The sequence below is a fragment of the Ambystoma mexicanum genome, chromosome 3p, assembly GCF_040938575.1.
Source record: "Ambystoma mexicanum isolate Mex_15411 chromosome 3p, UKY_AmexF1_1, whole genome shotgun sequence".
Classification (NCBI taxonomy): domain Eukaryota; kingdom Metazoa; phylum Chordata; class Amphibia; order Caudata; family Ambystomatidae; genus Ambystoma; species Ambystoma mexicanum.
In genome coordinates, this window is record NC_090925.1 from 97,160,381 (window position 1) to 97,186,876 (window position 26,496).

The following is a 26,496-nucleotide window of genomic DNA, read 5'->3' on the forward strand; positions in this document are numbered from 1 at the left end:
TTCCCAACACAGCTTTGATGTATTCAAGCCATGGGATCGAAGAGCTTTCTAGTATTTTAAGATATTCGTTAATGCTAATCTGTACACAAGATGGATGTCACAAGGCCAAACACATGCCCAGAAAAGTATGGGAATGAGCGCCTTTATTTAGTTTATGGACCTGAGACCTAATTCTAGCTGTAATGGGACAGTCTGGGTGTTTATTGGGAATCACAGCAAATCTTTTAGAAGGTTGTTCTTCATAACATCGCTTGCATTTCGCAGTGTCCCCACAACTCAGCACCATATATAGCAGATGCAACTGCCTGAGCTCTATAGACTTCCATCACAGGGATTAAGATGTCATCACCGGATGATTTGGAAAATTGTAGGATTCTTCCAATACATTTGGAATGAATACTTAACATATAACCTCACTACAGTTTCAATTATCAAAATCCAACATGGCTAATACTAAGCCACTTCCTAATGTGGTTTGATGATACAGATGTGTTTTTGCTTGGGCTCTGTGATTCCGTTGTCAAAGTGGCCTTTCAACACACTCAGCCCCACCCCCTGGGACTTTAAATCTACAATGCTGTGCAAAGCATTCTTGTGAAGCGGGGTGCCAACTGCTTGGTGTTTAGGGCTGTGAGCATTTTGTAGAGTGGATTGTTCTATGGAAAAGCACCAGAGCTACTGTACTTTTCATGCCATAATGTTTATTTACTTGTGGAGGTTTTAGCACTCTGATAAGGCAAATAGTTTTTTTGAGCCCCCCATACTGCTGTTATTGTAACCTGTATGTTCATTGCTGAACTGCTACTTTCTCCAGAGACTATTCTGCATATGAACATGGCCCCAAATATCATCCTTTTAGGCCAGAATTGTTAATAATGAAATTGGTGTTCTGTGCATCTAAGAAATAGGGGTAATGTACGATTTAAGAAGAAGTGCCCACTCGGGAGAAGCTTCCATTTTTACCACCCTGGATGCTTCTCAAGCAATGTAGCTGGCCTTGGACATGCCACTTCCCCTTCTCCCACCGATGGCGGAGAGCTTGGCTATCTTGGTGTTCATGGGAAAAAACAGAGAAACCGTCCAGTGGTAGGGCTGATTTCTAGTAAGAATAAATAATGTGCCAACATAACTTCCTATTGGCACATGTCATACGCAGGGCGTAATGTGCTACCATGCAAAACACCAACTCTGAATCAACACTGCCTTTGTTTGCTCTATATTGGATATTGAGCTTTTGAACATTCCTGAGGATTGATTGATAGATATTTTATTTCTATTGCGCTCGTACACAAGTGTTTCAGAGCGCGACAAGGCAAGGGAGGGGGCAAGGGAAGACAAAACAGTGATCTTACTAGGCCCAGAGACATTGAGAACGCGCAAGTGCATGGCAGAGAGGGGAGGGGGAAAGTGCATGGAAGGGGGAGAGGTGGAAAGTGCGAAGCAGAGGAGAAACAGATAAATAACAATAAATAAATAATAAAGGCAACAAACAGTGGTAATGCAGCCAGCAAAAATGTGCAAGTGCTAGGTTTAAGGCAGCAGACAGGGTAGGTCTGATAAGTGCAGGAAGAAAAAGGGGGGCTGTATGGGTACAGATACAGACCCCAGTGCAAGGGGTGGCCCGGAGGCAGTGCGGGAGGGTGGCAGGATGAGCAGGTACCTGAGCCCAAAAGACAGAGGGTGGCCAGATGCACGGTGCCAAGAGAGAACAGATCAGCAGGGGAGAGGGGGAGCGAAGGCAGAAGAAAAGAGGAAGGTCTTGAGGTGCTTCCGGAACCAGAGATGGTTCTCCTCAAGTTTTAGAGTGGCAGGGAGGCTGTTCCAGAGGGAGGCCCCAGCCAAAGACAGAGATCTACCCCCAGCTCGTTTCTTAGAAAAATGACTGACCCTGAGTGAGTTGGAGGTAGAGGAGCGAAGAGCTCGAGAGGGGAGGTATTTGCGGAGGGATAGCTGAAGGTATTTTGGACCCAGGCCCCAGAAAACCTTGTGGACAATGCAGAGGGTTTTGAATGTAATCCTTGCATCCACTGGGAGCCAGTGGAGAGATTTCAGAGCTGGAGAGATACGATCCCAGGACTTGACTTGAGGCCAAGGACAAATCTCGCAGTCCTGTTCTGGATTAGTTGCAGAGGGCAGAGAGTAGAGGCAGGCAAATTTAGATAGAGGCTGTTACAATAGTCCAAGCTAGAGAGAACCAGAGCTTGAAATACCATGAGCTTCTGGGGGAAGGAGAGGAAAGGCAGAGTTCCTCTGAGGAGGTGTAGTCAGAAATGTACTTTTTAGAGACCTCAGAGATGTGGGCGGAGAAGGAAAGGATGGTGAAGGTGTGCCGATGAGGAGGATCTCCGTCTTGCTGGCATTCAGACAAAGATCATTGGCGGCACACCAATCTTGAATGGCAGTTAGGCAATCAGAGATGAGAGAGGGAGAGGAGGTGGCAGAGGTGGCAGAGGGCAGCCTGAAAATGAGTTGAGTGTCGTCAGCGTAGCACTGGAAATTTGAGCAGAAAACGGCAATGCAGTGGGCGAGAGTTGCCAGGTATTGGTTGAAAAGCCAGGGCGAGAGGTTAGACCCCTGGGGAACACCACAGGTAGAGAGGAAGATAGATGAAAAGAAGGACCCAAGTTGGACCTGGGAGGGTCGATCTGAGAGGAAAGAAGTCAGCCAAGCCAGAGCCTGATCAGTGATACCCAGGTTTTCACAGAGACGGTTGAGCAGGATGGTATGGTTGACCGTGTCGAAGGCAGAATAGAGATCGAGGAGAATGAGGACAGCGGGAATGTTAGAGTCAAGGTTGGTGAGCAGATCTTCACAGATGTTTAGGAGAGCAGTTTCCGTGCTTCTGGCAGCTCTGAAGCCAGACTGGTGGTCATGGAGACAGCCAACAGAATTGGAATGAAGGTTAAGCTGAGAGATGGCCAACTTTTCCAAGAGTTTGCCAAGAAAGGGAGTAATGGAAATTGGGCGATAGTTAGCTGTGGGTTTCTTGAGAAGAGGATGCACCAAGGAGTGCTTCAGAGGGGAGGGGAAGGATCCAGAGGCAAAGGAGTGGTTGCAAAAATCAACAAGGGCTGGAGCGAGGGTGTCAATGTGGTCCTTCCGGTCCAACCCGGTTCTTTTGTAGGACAGGAGTCTATTGGCTGCACAACCACCATTCAGAGAATGCACAGTGGATGATGTTTATGTGCATGCCCTACCAATATTTTCAGACAATGATCATAATGAGTTTGATTCAGACACTTCTATTACCTTTTACGCCTCCACTCCTGGACCGGTCCCCCCTACAGAGGTTATCAACTATTCTGAGACATATGGAGCATGCTGTCTTGGATAATAGGGATCTGGTCCTGCAGGAGATCAAACAGATTCACTGTGCACTAGAGTTGTTGTGCGAAGGTGTGAAACAGGTAACAGGTTGATTTGGTGCTAGTGAAGTGCATCCTTTTTAAATTGGACAACAGTGAACTCCATGTAAAACTCAAATATGTTTTTTTCAATCTACACAAAACGACATTTCTAACATAGAACCTGTGATGGCAGGAAGACAGTCACTAGGTGTGCTTGAGATCCGATCGGTAATAATCACCAAACCATCTAATCTGCCACCACCAAAGTCTGGACCATCCGGTGCACCAACCAGTAGTCTGCAGAGAAATAAGTCTCTGGTCTCATTAGAATCAGTTTGGTAAGTGTGGCAGAGGACGATAGTAATTGAGCAGGAGAAAATGGCGCCACTAGTGAAAATATGGGCCAAGGATTCAAAAAAGGGTCCTAAAGGAAGAACCAGAAATACATAATGGCAAAAAAACACGAACAGAACACATCATGCAAGTTCCTTAGATCCTTAAATGTTCCTAATTCAAAAACGAGTGATGGAACATCAGGACAGCACCACTCCAAGTATCCAAAAGCTGGTCTCTCGTGCTGAGGCATATGGAACTTCTGTCCAGTTATGCTCAGACATATACATTCAAACTGATATCATTGGGTGCAAGTGAAATGTTGGGAATGCATCTACCCCAACCCCCCAAGTCTAATATGGATGTGTCGATTCAAACTGATTTACCTTGGAGGTCTTGCCATGATAGGATTGTTCCACCTATCATGTGTGGCAAGGTAAAATGTTTGGACTCTGATGTTGCTTGGGAATATCATGGGGATGGATCTCCGGCAAGGTGCCTGGCGGGTTTGGGCCTCCCGGTGTCAGTAATACTCCTTCTTTTCCAACACTGTTGAATGGGGGGAATTTCTGCTCTTTTTCTGAAGCACCTGATGTGTATAGAAAGATGTGTAGTGGAGGGACGTGTACTTATGCTGGCTCGGAGGCAGTCCCTTTTCTGATGTCACAGTGGGGAATGCAGAGTTAAATCTGGACCAAGTAAATGGTGGCATCCGCTCTGCTCCAAAAGGTTGTTATGTGCAGAGCATTTTGAGAGGTGCTGTCGGGGCTCAGCCCCACATTAAGGACAGTAGAGGTCCAGTGGGGATGCAAGTTTCCTGGAAGAATGATTCATATGTGAGTTATGACAAATTGGCCCCTATGGTGTGGGCTACAAATTGTTGGTAGAATGTCTTCTACAAGAGAACCGCTCCTACATCCCTAATCGGTCCTGTATTTAGGCTCTTTTGGCCGCAATTACCAATTAAGAGGCAATATGCCAAACTATACCAAAGGGATACCGAAAGAATATTGCACTTAATTCGGAGTACCAATTTCTCAGAATTTTGGCGAGAGGTCAATCAAGTGGATTGTGTAGCAGAACAACAATGGGTTAAGTACTACAAAGGGTTTTTGGGGTCAAGTCATTTATTGTTACTAATTCTGACGCTCAATACTTGAGGCGATATATTTCATTCATAAGACGCCTATACGCAAATGTTTCATGAGACTTCAGAGAAAGGTGGGATTTGTCCTTTGATGAGGAAAGTATATGCACGATTATTCTGCACACTAGTAATTCTAGAGCTCCAGGGCCTAATGCGTTTTGCAATATCCTCTTCAAGGACAACCCTTTGGTATGGTCCACAATACTAACTATTTATTTTAAACAGATTGTGAGCCCATGTGTTTTACCCACCTCATGGCAAACTGATTATGTAGCACCCATATCCAAGACAGGCTCTCGTGAAGGCCCTATTAATTACAGGCCCATTTCCATACTAGATGCGGATAGCAAGATTTTCAGTTCTTTGATTTTAATTCACTTGGAAAAATGGGCTGAAATCATGGATAAGTTACAGAAATGTCAAATTGTTTTCAGAAGATCCTATCGAATTAATGTGAACAGCTTTATTTTAAACTGTATCCAAAGACAGGAATGGACAAAAAACTAGGATCAATTGTACATGGCTACAATAGATCTATCCACCACTTTTGGCAACGTAGACAGAGGCTTATTATGGAAGAGTTTAGTGAGTTGGCATATTGCTGCAGATCTACTTCGGCTTATTATTGCTCTTTATTACTGTTGGTGACAAACTCTCAGATAGGTTCGAGGGCTACTAGGAAATTGCAGACTCTGTGGAACGCCCAACACCTTCTCCCAAAAGGAACGTAGATCCAGCCAGACAGCAAGTTCAAACTGTGGTTTGTTACAGCAAAAACCAACAGGGATCAGTACAAAGATCAAAGAAATCCTAAGACGTTGCAATGTCTCCTGACTCGCAGGCCAGTTTTGTATCCCGATTGCATCATAGTGACGTTACAACCTGGGCTCCTCTCCAGAAAACCTATTGCACTACTGGATTGGGTACAGAGTAACAGTCAACCTATAGTGGACCTTATACATATTAGTCTACTGGCTCTCGCATGACAGGTGTCTGGCCTGGTCCATCCCCAAATTATTACCTCTAAACAATGTTGTGCTGTGAGGGTCTTACGATTGGTTCTTGCCCATTGCTACTCACCCTTAGGAGTCAGAACTGTGATTGGCTAGAGCCGATCTCGCCGGGCCTGGGATCTGAAATGGTTCTCAGCTCTTGGTGCACCTTCTCAAGGTAATAAGAATGACTATGTGTCTGTATTGTAACTTGTGTTCACCACCTTAGACTACGGGAGTGCTCGTTCCTATCGTGCAACACTTGTCTCACCCTGTAACATCATTGTTGCAAGCCTCTGTCTGGCGGCGTGAGATCGACTCTCTTTCCCAGCTCCTGGTTTCGATTCATCACTTGAGTCAGCAAGGTCACATGTTTGAAGACCGTGATTTGGAGCTGCTGCAGCTCTGAATTATGAGGAATTATTCACATTAATTGTAGCTGGTGTTACTGGTGTTCAGGGAATGGAATGTCATTCATACCTGGTGGCCTTGGCAGAGGGTCTCACAAGTTTGCTCTTCGTGTAGCCTGAATTCACCTCAGCTCAGCTCTTGCTGATGGCTTGTGGCCTGTTGTAATGTTCTTAAACTATAACATGGCTTTTACATATTCATGCTATTCTATATTCTCCACATGTTAATCGCACTGTCTCTGTCAGGTCCCACAGGTGCTCCTGCAGTTCCATTATTTGCATACATGCATCTGCAAGTTTTATTCGAGCTTTCTGCTTTGCTGCTTTAAGTTAATGACAAAATAATAAAAGCCAAGACAGTGTATATATGTGTCTGTCCTCTAATTTATAGAACTGTACGCTCGCGTTCTTCATGTAGTCGGGTGTTTGAGTACCAATGTGCGGTTCAAATGTGTGCTTCCTGTCTAAAGCTGCTATGTAGTGGTGTCTCTAAAGACATCAGTGGCTTTGGCTTCGCAGCACTTCAGTCAATACTGTCAATTGAGGTCTCTTTAGTTGCAGCCTAATGCTCCTCATCCACTCTAGGTAAGGCTTGTTCTGCACCTGGTCTGTAGGGCTGGCTGAGTGGGTACCTCTGGACCAACATACTTATTATTATGGGAGCACTAGGGATTGGTCTGAAATAGTATGGGTCTCCACAATATCTTCTGGCCTTCTTCCGCATCATGTATCTTAAAGGAGGGGTAAGTGGGGGTGAATCCACCCATCCCTCTTCATTACTATTCTAATATTCAGATTATGCTGAACCACGAAAGTGTATTGTCAAGGAAAATTCAGACATATTCTGGAGTCAAGCAGGGGTGAATTTTGACCTGTTTAGCCGTTATGCATCAGACATAGGAGAACACATTGAGACCTATGCTTTTGTATCACCAATATTGGAAACCATGAAACATGTTTGGTTGGCCTATGCGGACGATTTCTGGCTTTTTGATCTCACCCCAATAGGCTTGCAATGGCTCATCAATGTGTTTATGCAATATGTCAAGAACCTCATGATCAATTTAAATAAAACCAAGATCATTCAGTGCACGATCAAGAGGGAAATGTTTGGCTGAGTCAGGTGGAGAAATTGGAAAGGGTTGATCATTATGAGGGGAAAATTATACCAAACTGTTGTATGGCTTTGAACTCTTGGACGCATGGATCTTGGAGTTCTTGCCTCAATTAGAAGGAATTGTTTGGAAAAAGATTTTAAGGTTGCCAAATTCAGTTCCATTGGCTATCATCCAGTATGATTTCGGCTGTAGGATGTTGATTGGTTGGGCAATGTGGAAGTATTTGTCACTTTTTCTGAAAATGTTATCCCCATCTCTTATTCTCTATATGAATAATCTGGTGTAAAACTCCCTGCGCAACCCTCGGAATGCACGTACCACACTTCCTCGAGGCCAATAACGTGTAAAACTCCCCGTGCACCCCTCGGAATATGCGTACCCTGCTCGCGCCAGCCCAATCGCATGTAAAACTCCCTGCGCACCCCTCATTATATGTGTACCATGCTTGCGCCAGGCCAATCGCATTTAAAACTCCCTGCGTACCCCTCAAAATACGCATACCAGTGGAATCCCCCTTCCAGGGCCCGTGCGTGGGGCTGTCACTACCTCCTCTTCAACCAAACCCCCACCAACCTGGATGAATCTGTGCAATCTTCCTCCATAGGCCCCTGTAGGGACTCAGCTGCCCCTTCTGCTGCCAAGAAGTCCACCTCCAACTTCCGCCCCTTGGACCTTCTCTCGGCAGCTGCGGCCATGGACGCTGCACCAGACTCCTCACTCCTATAAGTACCTGGGGAGGGGGGAGCTGGGCCTTTGCGTCTATGGCTGGCGGTGGCATCCCTGCCGCTGTGCTCCACAGCACTGTCTCCGCCCTCTTCATCAGTCGACGCTGCAGACAGGGAGAGATAGAACACAGGCATCAGGGAACTGTACAATGGTCTGATACACACATGACAGTTTCACATGAGTGTCAGTGTCAGACATCACAGATGGTATCACACTCCCTAACACTCATGTCATTTGAACCCACACACATGCACAAATCGACAGGAATCGTGTAGCAGGCATCATCATCCATGCACATGCAACTGCATAAACATCCAAAGGTTGCATGACATCACAAGCAACATGGGGGTGCCGAACACATGCACACATGCCACCAGACAGACATGCATCTGTGCATCGCCACCACCTGTCACAGTGCAATCGTCGGGAACTATGTCACATCTGCCAATCAGGTACCCAGATGTCTGGGACACATGCATCCATGGCGTCTCACTGTCACACACATGCCAAACAGACACACGCACATGTACACTGTGCACGTACATGAAGGTGGGACCAGCATCCATGTGTTATACAACAAACATGGCATAGTACACACCCAGACATCCAAACATGCGTGCATCATGCATCGGAATACATACACCACTGATGTGCACCACACATGACTTGTCACATATGCAGCACGGGCCTGTCCCTGCTCACAGACATCCATGCATGGGCCATGCCAGACATATGTCCAAGCTGCACACTCCTGCCACACTCAACATGCACTGTGTGGAATGGGATAGGCCAGACACTCACTGCCAGACGGGTCTGCCTCTCGAGGAACTGGTGGTGAAGCACTGGGTTGATGCGTTCCAGGACCCTCATCTGGTCGATGGTAAATTGGACCTGGCGCCCCCCTGCATCCGCTGCACGCAAGAGGCGCCAGGCCTTCATGATGGTCCTGGACCTGTAGTCCTCCCAGCGCTTCTGGATGTGTTTCAAGTCACGGGCTGCCACCTCCTCCACATTGATGGCAACCAAGATGTCTGACCAGGTCCTCTTCCGTCCTTCATTGTCGGTGCACGGATGTCTGAAGAGGGCATCATAATGCCCCAGCACTTGCTCCACTAGGATGCCAATTTCTCCAGCTGAGAAGCTGACAGCCTTCTGCCTCTCTGGCTGGGGGTTGCCAGTGGTCTCAGATGGTGTTTGCCCCAACATGGCAACCCCCGAGGCAGGTGTGGGTGGGCAACTGGGTCCTGGGGCTGGGCTGTGGAGCGATGGAACACCAGTCGGGAGTCTTTTGTTTCAACAGGTGGGGTCACAGCAACTGGACCCCTGTCAATGGCTGATGTGCAGGCACCAAATAGCAGGGCATGATGGCAGCAGGTAGACAGGCAGCAGCAGATGGCTCTTGGGAGGCTGCTCGGGGCTCTGGGCGGCAGGAAAATGGCCTTCTGGGCAGGAGCGTGGTCTTCCGTGTGTTGTCGCGTGGCCAGCTTGATGCAGAGTGATTTAGCATGTGAAAAAACAGCACGTCAGTGTGTAATCCGAGGAAAGGGCCTTAACACGTAAGTGATGTGATGCGAGCGGGCGTTTCCCTCGGCACTGTTGCAGAGTGAATCTGCACGTGCAAAAACAGCACAAACATGCATGAATGCATGTAATTCGGAGAAAGGGCCTAAGCACGTAAGTGACGTGACGCGCAGGTGTTTCTCTCAGCACATGTTAAAGGTGAGTACGGCCCAGCAGTTCGCTAACTGTGCTTTTTGTGGAGACCGACGCGTGTGTTGCTACTTCTTGTTGTTTCACGCGCCATCACTTCACAGCAGATAGAGGACGTACCTCTTCTTTTGGTGGGGAATTCTTGCCTATGTGTGTTTTTCTTTCCCACGCTAGTAAGACGGTGAAAAGCGCACGCTATTTTTCCCTCTGCGGGTCCCCCTGTGTATCGCTTATATGTTTTCGAGGTCATAGTAGCCTGTGTGTCCCACACATACGTGTTTTTTGTGTCCCTGGGTGCCACCGCGTACTGCGGGAGGTTAATTCCACACACGTGTACTACCGGGAGTTGTGTGCACAGTTTTATTGCAGATTTGGGGTGCCTGAGTGTTGCGTAACCCGACACTTTTTCACAGGGGTCACATACAGCCTTGCAGGAGTACAGGGGTGCTATTTACATCACGTACCCCTCACCCTTCATCCCAATTGCCCAAGACAATTGTCGTGTACACCTCCAATTGGCACTAGTACATCTGTGCCATGGTTGGGAGGCCACGAAAGGTGAGGGGTGCCTCATTTGGGCATCTTCTGTGTGGTGGCCGTGGTCAGGGACATGGCCGAGGTGACCAGGGAGTTAGGGGAGTCCAGGGTGGCCAGGATGGCTGCAGAGAGGGAAGAGGCAGGGGTGCGCCACTTCGGCAGGATGTTCTGCCACGTGTTGGTGCAGTCATGCAACCACCCCCTGTGGCTCCGGGAGATGCAGCTCTTGTATCTGACACTGGCACCCATGTGACCCAGCAGTCAGTTTCATCTACTGCCACAGGCCCAACGGTAGTGGTAGCTACAAGTGCAGCTGTGGCGGCAACTGCATGGTGATGCAGCCAACACTACCCCGGCTGTGAGTCTGCCAGCCAGGACAGTCTCGTCACAGATCTTGGCACAGTGGCTGTTGCTGCGCTGGGTCCTGTGAAGAGCACCCAGCAGCCACTGATGCAAGTCAGGGCTTCCGTCCTAGTTCCACCTGCCACTCCCTTGGTCCAGTCCACCAGTGCCACTGCCCCTACTGATCAGGGCGGCATTTGCCAGTCAGGGACCGGACCACTGGCTAAGAGCTGGAAGGTTGCTCCTGCGCAAGAGGCTGGGACCCCAGACACAGCTCCGGCCTCGGGCACGTCGAGGAAGAAGCCTTTCGGCAAGCAGGAACTGGCCTTCCTTGTGGGCTACATGTCAGAATATGAACGCAATATGCTAGCAGGCCAAAATTGCCATACTACCCCTGCCCAGTGTTGGGAACACTGGAAGCATGTTGACGGATGGTATTAGTGCATTCGGATATGAGGTGCGCACAGCTCAGGATGGCAAAAAGCGTTGGGATGACCTCCGACGCTGTGCTAAGGAAAAGTGTGCCTCCAATTCTGCCATGACTCAGGTGACTGGCAGTGGGCCACCACTTGAGAAGGAAGAACTCACTCCGCATGAGGTGATCGCTGCAGAGTTCATACCGGTACAATTGATCATAGGAGTGGGAGAGATGCAGGATTATGATGCCCCGTCCGGTGAGTGTTGTGTGTTTGTCCAGCCCATGTGTGGTTTGCTTGTGTGATGTGTTGTGCTTGACTGCCACTACATGCTATGTGTACATGGTTCTCATGTGCGAGTCATGCAATGCTTCACTAATGCGTGCCTGTTGTGAAGCATGCTGGGCATGTGAAGCAGACGGGGACTGTCCTCATCCCCATACATGCACCCTACTCACATGCTAGTCACTCGGCTGCCCCTCAGGTCCATGTTCCAGCTCACTGACCTGTCTGCATGTAGCCTGTGGTGTCTTTCCACTCAGCACTATGTCATTGCATGAGTGACGTGCATGTGTGTTCAGCCTGCATGTGGGTACTCCACGCAGGCATGCTTCCTTGCCCCTCCGCCCCCCTGCATCTCAATTTAACCATGGCACTGGTGGGTAACATGTTGGACTACAGCAATGACCTGTTCTACGCTCCTGTGTACATGCACATTACCCCCTGCAAACCTGCCAGACACATACTGTGGGGTACATCCTTTGTCCTTGATGGAGGGTGTCTCACTCGGACTGTGCAGATGGCAGATGCTCCCCGGGGACATGAGTGTCCATTCATGCTCCATGTGCATTCCATGCATGCCCCTATGCGTCCTTGGCAGGATGATCTATGTAGTACGTGTCCAGGATTACATACGTATAATGGCATTTGGTCATCCATTCTATGCTCACTCTGGCTTAGTCCTGCATCACGCACATGTTTAGGGTGTCATTGCCTGTGTGGGGCACAGTTCTCCCCCTGTTGCAGGCCCCCTGACTCTGTTCAAATGGGTGTAGTGCCATCTGAATGAATGGGTGTACTACTGAGGGTTCATCATGTGTCCTGCTTACTGTCCCATTCTCATCTGCTGTGATGTCAGTTGACTGAGATGATGCAATTGACGCTAGCCAACACTGTCTGCCAACACACAGTTCTCTGGTCAACCTTTCATTGCCATGCAATGCCTCCCTGCATTTTCACTAAGGGGGGGGGTTAACTGTGGCCATGCACCCAGTGCATGCATATTGCACATGATGGCTCAACTTGCCCTTACACTGCCGTCATGTTTAGTGATTCACATCAAAACCTACTTGTTGATGTAGATTGTTGGTAACGTACACATGTTCTGCACTGCACCCACCCACTTCTGAGCCATGTTACACCGTTCTACATGCCTACTCACTGCTGCAATGTCAAAATGACCTGGCATGTATGTTCAGATGTTCATCCCTTCACTGTTATGAAACACACTATAACACAGGTACATCTTGTGACATGTACTCTGTATTGGAACACCCTAGCAGGTGTTTAGCAAAGTTGATTGGTCAATCTGCAGGTTATACTAACTGATATAGTATTGTTACTGATTGTTGCACCTTACAATTGACACACGCCTCATGCACTCTGCATTGCTTCCTGACTAATACGCTAATGTATGTGCAAGCCTTGGTATTTGCTCTGCCGGTGTACTCTGATTTGATGCACCCTTATTGTCTAGACTCTGAATAAGTAGTCTAAACCTGACTGCCGTGCATTTTAACCTTTGAGCCTGCATTGCTCGCTTAGAGCACGTACTGCCTAGCCAAATAGTGCCTGCAACTCTTACCTACAATTGCTCCACAAACCCTGTGCCCCTTTCTTCCCTAACTTCGGTATCATGTTACCACGCTTGTCTTCCCTAAGGTCACTGCTCTTATCATTACAAGTACCACTCCTAGTGTGGGTAATTACCTGGACGCTACACTTACCACCTTCCAACTTAGTTGCACCTAGCTCCTTGTACACCTCATCCATGGCCATCATCTACAGACCTGCTGATACCTACCCAAGCACTGCACCGCAAAACCACAACATCTACCTCAACGATCCGGCCTTATGGCTTGACCACTTTGCCAAAAAACCCTCACCCAACCAACTATGCTCTATCTCTCTTAGAAACTTAAGATTAGGATCTAGACTTATGGGTAAGAAGGGTCACCCCATGTATCTGAGCCCACATCTGAAAACACAGACGCTCAGCCCCCCTCCACAAACGCCCATCTCACCCACACCCCATCACCCTCAGACCAACACAGGTTCAACAAGCAACGCTGGTTTAATTAAAGCCACCTGGATTAACGCAAGGTCCCTAGCCGCACACGCTCTGGACATCGCTGATCTTATCAAGACTCAGGAACTCGACCTCATCGCCATCTCTGAGACATGGCTGCATGCGGCATCTGGCCCGGCACTCTCTCTGGCCATCCCCACCGATTACTCCATTATCAAGTGTGATCGCACCTCGAGAGGTGGAGGAATTGCATTTATCTTTAGAAACTCATCAGGACTCAGAACCATCCCAAGCACTAAGGTGGAATCCGCAGAGGTACTCTCTGTCAAACTCGGACTCTCAGCCAACCAAACGGTTACCATCCACCTCATATACAGACCCCCTGGTCCACCCACATCCTTTGTGGATGACATCTCTACTTTAATACTCAACAATGCCAAACCTAACTCTCAAACCATCATTCTTGGCGACCTCATCCTAGGACACCAAGACCCTAATGATACTGTGGCCCTCGACCTTGCTAATACCTGTCATGGTCTCTGCTTCCAAAAGGTCAGGGTTTTCCCAACTCCCTTGGAAGCAGATCCATAACCCAGGTTCCGAGTGCCAACCAGTCCCAATTGGGACCTTTTGGACCCAGTCCTGGCGCCAGTGGCACCAGGCTCATAAATATGCCCAGTCCCAGCGCTGGAAGCGCCGGGCTCATAATGCTTGGGTGGACTTACCTGCAGCAGACCATGCTGCTTACTTGCCTGCCAGTTGAGTCGCTGATCCTCTTCTGTTTGGAACTACTTTTCCTGTTGGGTGGGGCTGGAGCCACTCCCTAGATTCAGAACACTGGAACTCTTCTGGAAGGCAGGAACTCTTTTCTTACCAGGAACTCTTTTCTTACTTAGGCGTGGCTGTGGAAGGAGACACCTAAGCACTACAGGAGGCTATTTAAACCACACCCGGTGGATGAATCTTGCTTTGCGTTATTCTGCACCCTCTGCAGCAGAACGCTCATCGTGTCTTCTGCATCCGGTCCTGGGCCTAAGGAAAAAGGCTTACCATCCTGAATCCAGTCTTCAGCAACTCCTATAAAGACAAGAAAGAACAGGTTAGCATTCCGGCATCTGAAAGGCAAAGGCTTACCTACTCTTCGTGCGCTCCGGAGGTCTTCACACTGCATTCCGGCATCTGAAAGACAAAAGCTTACCAACTCTTCGCACGCTCCGGAGGCCGTCGGCGCTGCATCCCGCATCTGAAAGACAAAACAAGGTGCGTTTAAAGACATTGGGGAACTTTAATACTCACGTGCCATTACTCCTTTCCACATCCAACCCAGTGGGTATCCCGGCACCCTGCAGCCGCTCCGAACTTGTACCTGCAAAATAAAAGACAGTTAGAGCGCATCGTGAAGCTGGCAATAAGCGCTTACTTACGTGCTTCCAGGCGCTTCTATTCATCACACGGGCTCCATCTTCAACTCACTTCAGCCCGTCATCCGCCATCGCCGGAACCCTGCAAAACAAGAGACATCATTATTAAAGACTTTAAAGACATTTGAGTTACTCGAAACTTACCGTTCGTGCAGTAAACGACGGACAGCAGTCCTCTGAAGTCAAGAGGCCTGCGCTACCTATCCAGTGAAGAAACTGGTTACAGCACCCTGCCCCGAGGCAGATGGAGAGCTCGGCATTCACTTACCTAAGACATCTTCTCTGCACGTCAGGCATACAGGGCACAGAGGTCCAGCCCAAAGAGCCAACCGGGTGCTGCACATCACCTTTGAAGATACGGTAGTCGCCCAGTCAAGACCGGCGCCTCTGCGAGAATCAGGTGAGCGTTACAGAACGCAAAGCCTACCGCAAAACTCTCGCCCAGGCGCTATGGAAACCTCGGATACTGACCACCTAGCCCGGTTACTTGGGGAACTAAGGGCAGAAGTGCATGCAGCTCGTCAGGAAACGAACGCTCTAAGAAGGGAACTAATTATTTCCAAGGAGAGAACAGATGATCTTGCTAGACAATTGCTACAGTCACAAGCCGGACAGACCCCGCTACCCGCATCAGGGGCAAATCTTCCTTCAACATCCTCTATGAATCCAGTGCAGATCAACCTACCTGGGAATGTACCTCTGGCTCCGCCCGAACGATTTTCTGGTGACCCAAAGAGGTTTGCGATATTTATCAATCAGTGCCGGTTGCACTTCTTATGCCGGCCAGCAGCCTTTCCAACTGATCAAGCTAAAGTAGCTTTTGTACTTTCGTACCTTAGTGGCAATGCGGCAGACTGGTCGATCCCTCTAGTTAATCAAGATGATCCGGTTCTCCATGATTTTCAAGCTTTTCAGCTTAGTATGGAAAAACTGTTCGCAAGACATGCACAGGGGCAGGCCTTGGACAATGAGCTTCTTTCGTTGCGACAGGGTAATCAAGACCTTTTGGCTTATATTGCATCTTTCAATAGACTAATAGTGGAAACTCAATGGCCTGAGGACAAAAGGATTACGCTGTTTTATAGAGGTCTACGTGGAGAGCTCAAAGACGTTTTAGCCCAAGTAGTGAATCCCCCACAAGACTGTTCGGATTATATAGACTTGGTCGTTCAAATAGATCACAGACTGCAGAACAGGAAGGCCGATCGTTCCAAGTTTGATGCTCGAGTATTTTCCAAACCGCCAACTCCATCCAAAGGAGTAGACTCCGGGGAACCCATGCAAATAGGGGGTCTGAAAGGTCCTCTAACACAAAGGGAGCGGGAAAGGAGAAAACAGTTGCAATTATGCCTATATTGCGGAAACTCAGGGCACTTTCTTCGAGACTGTCCGGTGAAACCTGCCAAGAAGGCAGTAGGAGCTGCAGTTACCACAGTTACAAACTCTGAGCAGGGAAACGACCTCGCCCGACAAGAATAGAGGTTCTCTTGCCGAGCGTGAAAACCAATTCCGTGACCTCGCATTTCGTGATACCTATGGTCCTCATTAGCCCTGATAATCCGGATCGATTACATGCAATTGAAGCTTACGTCGACAGCGGTGCCATCGGCAATTATGTGGATCATGAAATGGTTTTGAGGATGAATCTAACTCTTTGTCCCAAGGCTGTAAAGGACGTCATTACTACGGTGGATGGTACGGAGATAGCCTCCGGGCCAGTAACGCATACCACTCAAGAGGTGACGCTAGTAAGTCAAGATGGACACCATGAGAAGATCGTGTTCGATGTGATCAAGGCCCCTCAGTTCCAGATTATTCTAGGAATACCTTGGTTAGAGAAACACAATCCTCTGATCGATTGGCGAGCAAGAACGGTCCAGTTTCCAGAATGTGTCTCTACTTGTCACCCTCCACCTGGTGTTGCACTGGCAGCAATTTCTTCAGAGACTCCCCAGTTACCTCCCGAATACCTAGAATACCAAGATGTTTTCCGGAAGGAGCAGGCTAACTCGTTACCTCCTCATAGGTCTTATGACTGCCAGATAGACCTGATACCTGGATCTACTCCTCCTTGTAGTAGAATTTATGCCCTCACCGAGCCTGAGAACCTTCACCCTTGACAATACCTGGATCAATACCTGGCAAATGGGTTTATTCGTCCTTCCAAGTCCCCTGCCTCTTCAGCTTTGTTCTTCGTTCCAAAAAAGGAAGGAGACCTTAGAACTTGTATCGATTATCGCTCCCTGAACCAGATCACCGTTAAGAATAGATATCCGTTACCTCTGATCCCTGAACTCCTGGACCAAGTCAGAAAAGCATGCATATATACAAAGCTGGATCTTAGAGGAGCTTACCACTTGGTACGAGTAAAAGAGGGCGATGAATGGAAGACGGCCTTCCGCACCAAGTATGGGCTATTTGAATATCAGGTCATGCCCTTCGGACTTTGCAATGCCCCAGCCGCCTTTCAATATTTTATGAACGATGTCCTCAGAGAGCTCATAGATGTGTGTGTTGTTGTTTACATCGACGACATTCTCGTTTATTCTTCATCGGAATCTGAACATCGGAAACACGTGAAAATGGTCCTCGAAAGATTGCGTCAACACAAACTTTTCGCTAAGTTGGAAAAATGTGTTTTCAACGTGACTGAAGTTGAATTCTTGGGATTCATATTATCACCTGACGGAGTGCGTATGGATTCAAAGAAGGTCGATGCAGTTCTCAAATGGCCATCACCATCCTCCGTAAAAGGTGTGCAAAGCATGTTAGGCTTCGCTAACTTTTACCGCAGGTTCATCCCCGAGTTCTCTCGAATAGTCCAGCCCATCACTGCCTTGTTAAAGAAAAACAAACGTTTTGAATGGTCTAACTAGGCGGAACAAGCTTTCCAGGATTTGAAGACTAAATTTATCTCTGCACCAATCTTAAAACACCCTCGCCCCGAACTCCCCTACATCGTGGAAACTGATGCTTCAAGCCTTGCCATGGGGGCAGTTCTATCACAAAAGGACCCGGTAACCAATCAGTTGCATCCCGTGGCATTTTGGTCCCGCAAATTCTCGCCTCCTGAAGTCAATTACACGATTACTGACAAGGAACTTCTGGCTATCAAGTCTGCCTTTAAGGCTTGGCGGCATTATCTGCTGGGGGCCCGACACACCGTTACTGTGATTACGGATCACCGAAACCTGCAATATTTGAAAACCGCAAAAGCCCAATCCTCTAGACAACTCCGTTGGGCATTATTCTTTGCCGAGTTTGACTTCATAATTACCTATCGACCTGGTACAAAGAACGGTAAAGCCGATGCCCTTTCTCGGATGGGAGTGGAAGAACACTTGATCAACCCTAAACATGTACCAATCATTCCCGAACAAAGAATTCTGGGTGTAATCGCCACAGAATCCATAGAGGAAGTTAAGGATAAAGCCAGGCAACTTGTAACTCCAGCAGACATACAGAATTGGCATCTGCAGGGAAAGGACTTTGCAGTAAAGGACAACTTATTGTATTTCCAAGAACGATTATACCTACCCAGCACAGATTTACAGAAAAAAGTAATCTCTTGTTATCACGACTCTTTAATGGAAGGTCATCCCGGTATAGCCAAGACCTCAGAAAAGATCAAGCGCTACTTCTGGTGGTCGTCTTGGAAAAAAGATATCAGAGACTTTATAATGTCCTGTGGAGTATGCGCCCAAAACAAGAGTCAAAAGGAAAGACCAGCAGGCCTCTTACGCCCTATTGACATCCCACCTCGCCCTTGGCATACGCTTTCTATGGACTTCATCACCGATCTACCTCCATGCTCCGGATACAATACGATTCTAGTAATCGTGGACTTATTCTCCAAGATGGCGCATTTCATTCCGCTCAAAGGCTTGCCAACAGCAGCAACTCTGGCCCGAGAATTTCTCGAAAACATCGTCCGACTGCACGGTTTTCCTTCGGTTCTAATTTCGGATCGAGGTAGTCAATTTATTTCTCATTTTTGGCGAAGTTGCTGTCGGTCGGCTCAAATTGATGTGAGACTATCGACCAGTCACCACCCTCAGACCGACGGACAAACCGAGAGGACCAATCAAACTCTGGAACAGTATTTACGCTGCATGCTGCAACAAACTGAAAAAACTTGGAAAGATATCCTTTGGATAGCCGAGTATGCCTACAATAACTCTGTCCATTCGGGAACTGGGAAAACCCCGTTTTTTCTTTTGTACGGCAGTCACCCTCGAACCTCGGAGTTGGATCCCCTCCAAGATCTTGAAACACCAGCAGTAGACTACCTGCATTCTACAATCACCCAAGCCTTTAAGGAAGCTGTTTCTCACCTTCAAAGGGCTAAAGAACAATACAAGAAAGGAGCAGATCAACATCGGAAGGAAGCCCCTCACTACCAAGTAGGGGATCAAGTCTGGTTATCCACCAAATATCTATCTCTAAAAGGGCCACGCACATTCAACCCAAGATACCTTGGTCCCTATTCCATCACTACCATAGTAAACCCAGTAGCGGTCAAGTTGGACTTGCCCCCGCACATGAAGATACATCCGGTCTTCCACGTCTCTCTATTAAAACCCGTGCAACCTCAAACCCGACTAACCAAATCTCCAAAACCTATCCTAGTTGATGGAGAACTCGAGTTTGAAGTCAAAAGCATTCTGGACTCCAAGATCTCCAAATCTAAACTATTCTACCTAATTGACTGGAAAGGCTACGGCCCCCAAGAGAGATCCTGGGAACCTGCTGAATATGTCCACGCTCCTCGCCTAATCAAAAGATTTCACCGAACATTTCCTGACAAGCCAAAACCCCCGGAGAAGCCCGGTTTGGGAGGGGCCTTGAGGGGGGGTACTGTCATGGTCTCTGCTTCCAAAAGGTCAGGGTTTTCCCAACTCCCTTGGAAGCAGATCCATAACCCAGGTTCCGAGTGCCAACCAGTCCCAATTGGGACCTTTTGGACCCAGTCCTGGCGCCAGTGGCACCAGGCTCATAAATATGCCCAGTCCCAGCGCTGGAAGCGCCGGGCTCATAATGCTTGGGTGGACTTACCTGCAGCAGACCATGCTGCTTACTTGCCTGCCAGTTGAGTCTCTGATCCTCTTCTGTTTGGAACTACTTTTCCTGTTGGGTGGGGCTGGAGCCACTCCCTAGATTCAGAACACTGGAACTCTTCTGGAAGGCAGGAACTCTTTTCTTACCAGGAACTCTTTTCTTACTTAGGCGTGGCTGTGGAAGGAGACACCTAAGCACTACAGGAGGCTATTTAAACCACACCCGGTGGATGAATCTTGCTTTGCGTTATTCTGCACCCTCTGCAGCAGAACGCTCATCGTGTCTTCTGCATCCGGTCCTGGGCCTAAGGAAAAAGGCTTACCATCCTGAATCCAGTCTTCAGCAACTCCTATAAAGACAAGAAAGAACAGGTTAGCATTCCGGCATCTGAAAGGCAAAGGCTTACCTACTCTTCGTGCGCTCCGGAGGTCTTCACACTGCATTCCGGCATCTGAAAGACAAAAGCTTACCAACTCTTCGCACGCTCCGGAGGCCGTCGGCGCTGCATCCCGCATCTGAAAGACAAAACAAGGTGCGTTTAAAGACATTGGGGAACTTTAATACTCACGTGCCATTACTCCTTTCCACATCTAACCCAGTGGGTATCCCGGCACCCTGCAGCCGCTCCGAACTTGTACCTGCAAAATAAAAGACATTTAGAGCGCATCGTGAAGCTGGCATCAAGCGCTTACTTACGTGCTTCCAGGCGCTTCTATTCATCACACGGGCTCCATCTTCAACTCACTTCAGCCCGTCATCCGCCATCGCCGGAACCTGCAAAACAAGAGACATCATTATTAAAGACTTTAAAGACATTTGAGTTACTCGAAACTTACCGTTCGTGCAGTAAACGACGAACAGCAGTCCTCTGAAGTCAAGAGGCCTGCGCTACCTATCCAGTGAAGAAACTGGTTACAGCACCCTGCCCCGAGGCAGATGGAGAGCTCGGCATTCACTTACCTAAGACATCTTCTCTGCACGTCAGGCATACAGGGCACAGAGGTCCAGCCCAAAGAGCCAACCGGGTGCTGCACATCACCTTTGAAGATACGGTAGTCGCCCAGTCAAGACCGGCGCCTCTGCGAGAATCAGGTGAGCGTTACAGAACGCAAAGCCTACCGCAAAACTCTCGCCCAGGCGCTATGGAAACCTCGGATACTGACCACCTAGCCCGGTTACTTGGGGAACTAAGGGCAGAAGTGCATGCAGCTCGTCAGGAAACGAACGCTCTAAGAAGGGAACTAATTATTTCCAAGGAGAGAACAGATGATCTTGCTAGACAATTGCTACAGTCACAAGCCGGACAGACCCCGCTACCCGCATCAGGGGCAAATCTTCCTTCAACATCCTCTATGAATCCAGTGCAGATCAACCTACCTGGGAATGTACCTCTGGCTCCGCCCGAACGATTTTCTGGTGACCCAAAGAGGTTTGCGATATTTATCAATCAGTGCCGGTTGCACTTCTTATGCCGGCCAGCAGCCTTTCCAACTGATCAAGCTAAAGTAGCTTTTGTACTTTCGTACCTTAGTGGCAATGCGGCAGACTGGTCGATCCCTCTAGTTAATCAAGATGATCCGGTTCTCCATGATTTTCAAGCTTTTCAGCTTAGTATGGAAAAACTGTTCGCAAGACATGCACAGGGGCAGGCCTTGGACAATGAGCTTCTTTCGTTGCGACAGGGTAATCAAGACCTTTTGGCTTATATTGCATCTTTCAATAGACTAATAGTGGAAACTCAATGGCCTGAGGACAAAAGGATTACGCTGTTTTATAGAGGTCTACGTGGAGAGCTCAAAGACGTTTTAGCCCAAGTAGTGAATCCCCCACAAGACTGTTCGGATTATATAGACTTGGTCGTTCAAATAGATCACAGACTGCAGAACAGGAAGGCCGATCGTTCCAAGTTTGATGCTCGAGTATTTTCCAAACCGCCAACTCCATCCAAAGGAGTAGACTCCGGGGAACCCATGCAAATAGGGGGTCTGAAAGGTCCTCTAACACAAAGGGAGCGGGAAAGGAGAAAACAGTTGCAATTATGCCTATATTGCGGAAACTCAGGGCACTTTCTTCGAGACTGTCCGGTGAAACCTGCCAAGAAGGCAGTAGGAGCTGCAGTTACCACAGTTACAAACTCTGAGCAGGGAAACGACCTCGCCCGACAAGAATAGAGGTTCTCTTGCCGAGCGTGAAAACCAATTCCGTGACCTCGCATTTCGTGATACCTATGGTCCTCATTAGCCCTGATAATCCGGATCGATTACATGCAATTGAAGCTTACGTCGACAGCGGTGCCATCGGCAATTATGTGGATCATGAAATGGTTTTGAGGATGAATCTAACTCTTTGTCCCAAGGCTGTAAAGGACGTCATTACTACGGTGGATGGTACGGAGATAGCCTCCGGGCCAGTAACGCATACCACTCAAGAGGTGACGCTAGTAAGTCAAGATGGACACCATGAGAAGATCGTGTTCGATGTGATCAAGGCCCCTCAGTTCCAGATTATTCTAGGAATACCTTGGTTAGAGAAACACAATCCTCTGATCGATTGGCGAGCAAGAACGGTCCAGTTTCCAGAATGTGTCTCTACTTGTCACCCTCCACCTGGTGTTGCACTGGCAGCAATTTCTTCAGAGACGCCCCAGTTACCTCCCGAATACCTAGAATACCAAGATGTTTTCCGGAAGGAGCAGGCTAACTCTTTACCTCCTCATAGGTCTTATGACTGCCAGATAGACCTGATACCTGGATCTACTCCTCCTTGTAGTAGAATTTATGCCCTCACCGAGCCTGAGAACCTTCACCCTTGACAATACCTGGATCAATACCTGGCAAATGGGTTTATTCGTCCTTCCAAGTCCCCTGCCTCTTCAGCTTTGTTCTTCGTTCCAAAAAAGGAAGGAGACCTTAGAACTTGTATCGATTATCGCTCCCTGAACCAGATCACCGTTAAGAATAGATATCCGTTACCTCTGATCCCTGAACTCCTGGACCAAGTCAGAAAAGCATGCATATATACAAAGCTGGATCTTAGAGGAGCTTACCACTTGGTACGAGTAAAAGAGGGCGATGAATGGAAGACGGCCTTCCGCACCAAGTATGGGCTATTTGAATATCAGGTCATGCCCTTCGGACTTTGCAATGCCCCAGCCGCCTTTCAATATTTTATGAACGATGTCCTCAGAGAGCTCATAGATGTGTGTGTTGTTGTTTACATCGACGACATTCTCGTTTATTCTTCATCGGAATCTGAACATCGGAAACACGTGAAAATGGTCCTCGAAAGATTGCGTCAACACAAACTTTTCGCTAAGTTGGAAAAATGTGTTTTCAACGTGACTGAAGTTGAATTCTTGGGATTCATATTATCACCTGACGGAGTGCGTATGGATTCAAAGAAGGTCGATGCAGTTCTCAAATGGCCATCACCATCCTCCGTAAAAGGTGTGCAAAGCATGTTAGGCTTCGCTAACTTTTACCGCAGGTTCATCCCCGAGTTCTCTCGAATAGTCCAGCCCATCACTGCCTTGTTAAAGAAAAACAAACGTTTTGAATGGTCTAACTAGGCGGAACAAGCTTTCCAGGATTTGAAGACTAAATTTATCTCTGCACCAATCTTAAAACACCCTCGCCCCGAACTCCCCTACATCGTGGAAACTGATGCTTCAAGCCTTGCCATGGGGGCAGTTCTATCACAAAAGGACCCGGTAACCAATCAGTTGCATCCCGTGGCATTTTGGTCCCGCAAATTCTCGCCTCCTGAAGTCAATTACACGATTACTGACAAGGAACTTCTGGCTATCAAGTCTGCCTTTAAGGCTTGGCGGCATTATCTGCTGGGGGCCCGACACACCGTTACTGTGATTACGGATCACCGAAACCTGCAATATTTGAAAACCGCAAAAGCCCAATCCTCTAGACAACTCCGTTGGGCATTATTCTTTGCCGAGTTTGACTTCATAATTACCTATCGACCTGGTACAAAGAACGGTAAAGCCGATGCCCTTTCTCGGATGGGAGTGGAAGAACACTTGATCAACCCTAAACATGTACCAATCATTCCCGAACAAAGAATTCTGGGTGTAATCGCCACAGAATCCATAGAGGAAGTTAAGGATAAAGCCAGGCAACTTGTAACTCCAGCAGACATACAGAATTGGCATCTGCAGGGAAAGGACTTTGCAGTAAAGGACAACTTATTGTATTTCCAAGAACGATTATACCTACCCAGCACAGATTTACAGAAAAAAGTAATCTCTTGTTATCACGACTCTTTAATGGAAGGTCATCCCGGTATAGCCAAGACCTCAGAAAAGATCAAGCGCTACTTCTGGTGGTCGTCTTGGAAAAAAGATATCAGAGACTTTATAATGTCCTGTGGAGTATGCGCCCAAAACAAGAGTCAAAAGGAAAGACCAGCAGGCCTCTTACGCCCTATTGACATCCCACCTCGCCCTTGGCATACGCTTTCTATGGACTTCATCACCGATCTACCTCCATGCTCCGGATACAATACGATTCTAGTAATCGTGGACTTATTCTCCAAGATGGCGCATTTCATTCCGCTCAAAGGCTTGCCAACAGCAGCAACTCTGGCCCGAGAATTTCTCGAAAACATCGTCCGACTGCACGGTTTTCCTTCGGTTCTAATTTCGGATCGAGGTAGTCAATTTATTTCTCATTTTTGGCGAAGTTGCTGTCGGTCGGCTAAAATTGATGTGAGACTATCGACCAGTCACCACCCTCAGACCGACGGACAAACCGAGAGGACCAATCAAACTCTGGAACAGTATTTACGCTGCATGCTGCAACAAACTGAAAAAACTTGGAAAGATATCCTTTGGATAGCCGAGTATGCCTACAATAACTCTGTCCATTCGGGAACTGGGAAAACCCCGTTTTTTCTTTTGTACGGCAGTCACCCTCGAACCTCGGAGTTGGATCCCCTCCAAGATCTTGAAACACCAGCAGTAGACTACCTGCATTCTACAATCACCCAAGCCTTTAAGGAAGCTGTTTCTCACCTTCAAAGGGCTAAAGAACAATACAAGAAAGGAGCAGATCAACATCGGAAGGAAGCCCCTCACTACCAAGTAGGGGATCAAGTCTGGTTATCCACCAAATATCTATCTCTAAAAGGGCCACGCACATTCAACCCAAGATACCTTGGTCCCTATTCCATCACTACCATAGTAAACCCAGTAGCGGTCAAGTTGGACTTGCCCCCGCACATGAAGATACATCCGGTCTTCCACGTCTCTCTATTAAAACCCGTGCAACCTCAAACCCGACTAACCAAATCTCCAAAACCTATCCTAGTTGATGGAGAACTCGAGTTTGAAGTCAAAAGCATTCTGGACTCCAAGATCTCCAAATCTAAACTATTCTACCTAATTGACTGGAAAGGCTACGGCCCCCAAGAGAGATCCTGGGAACCTGCTGAATATGTCCACGCTCCTCGCCTAATCAAAAGATTTCACCGAACATTTCCTGACAAGCCAAAACCCCCGGAGAAGCCCGGTTTGGGAGGGGCCTTGAGGGGGGGTACTGTCATGGTCTCTGCTTCCAAAAGGTCAGGGTTTTCCCAACTCCCTTGGAAGCAGATCCATAACCCAGGTTCCGAGTGCCAACCAGTCCCAATTGGGACCTTTTGGACCCAGTCCTGGCGCCAGTGGCACCAGGCTCATAAATATGCCCAGTCCCAGCGCTGGAAGCGCCGGGCTCATAATGCTTGGGTGGACTTACCTGCAGCAGACCATGCTGCTTACTTGCCTGCCAGTTGAGTCTCTGATCCTCTTCTGTTTGGAACTACTTTTCCTGTTGGGTGGGGCTGGAGCCACTCCCTAGATTCAGAACACTGGAACTCTTCTGGAAGGCAGGAACTCTTTTCTTACCAGGAACTCTTTTCTTACTTAGGCGTGGCTGTGGAAGGAGACACCTAAGCACTACAGGAGGCTATTTAAACCACACCCGGTGGATGAATCTTGCTTTGCGTTATTCTGCACCCTCTGCAGCAGAACGCTCATCGTGTCTTCTGCATCCGGTCCTGGGCCTAAGGAAAAAGGCTTACCATCCTGAATCCAGTCTTCAGCAACTCCTATAAAGACAAGAAAGAACAGGTTAGCATTCCGGCATCTGAAAGGCAAAGGCTTACCTACTCTTCGTGCGCTCCGGAGGTCTTCACACTGCATTCCGGCATCTGAAAGACAAAAGCTTACCAACTCTTCGCACGCTCCGGAGGCCGTCGGCGCTGCATCCCGCATCTGAAAGACAAAACAAGGTGCGTTTAAAGACATTGGGGAACTTTAATACTCACGTGCCATTACTCCTTTCCACATCTAACCCAGTGGGTATCCCGGCACCCTGCAGCCGCTCCGAACTTGTACCTGCAAAATAAAAGACATTTAGAGCGCATCGTGAAGCTGGCATCAAGCGCTTACTTACGTGCTTCCAGGCGCTTCTATTCATCACACGGGCTCCATCTTCAACTCACTTCAGCCCGTCATCCGCCATCGCCGGAACCTGCAAAACAAGAGACATCATTATTAAAGACTTTAAAGACATTTGAGTTACTCGAAACTTACCGTTCGTGCAGTAAACGACGAACAGCAGTCCTCTGAAGTCAAGAG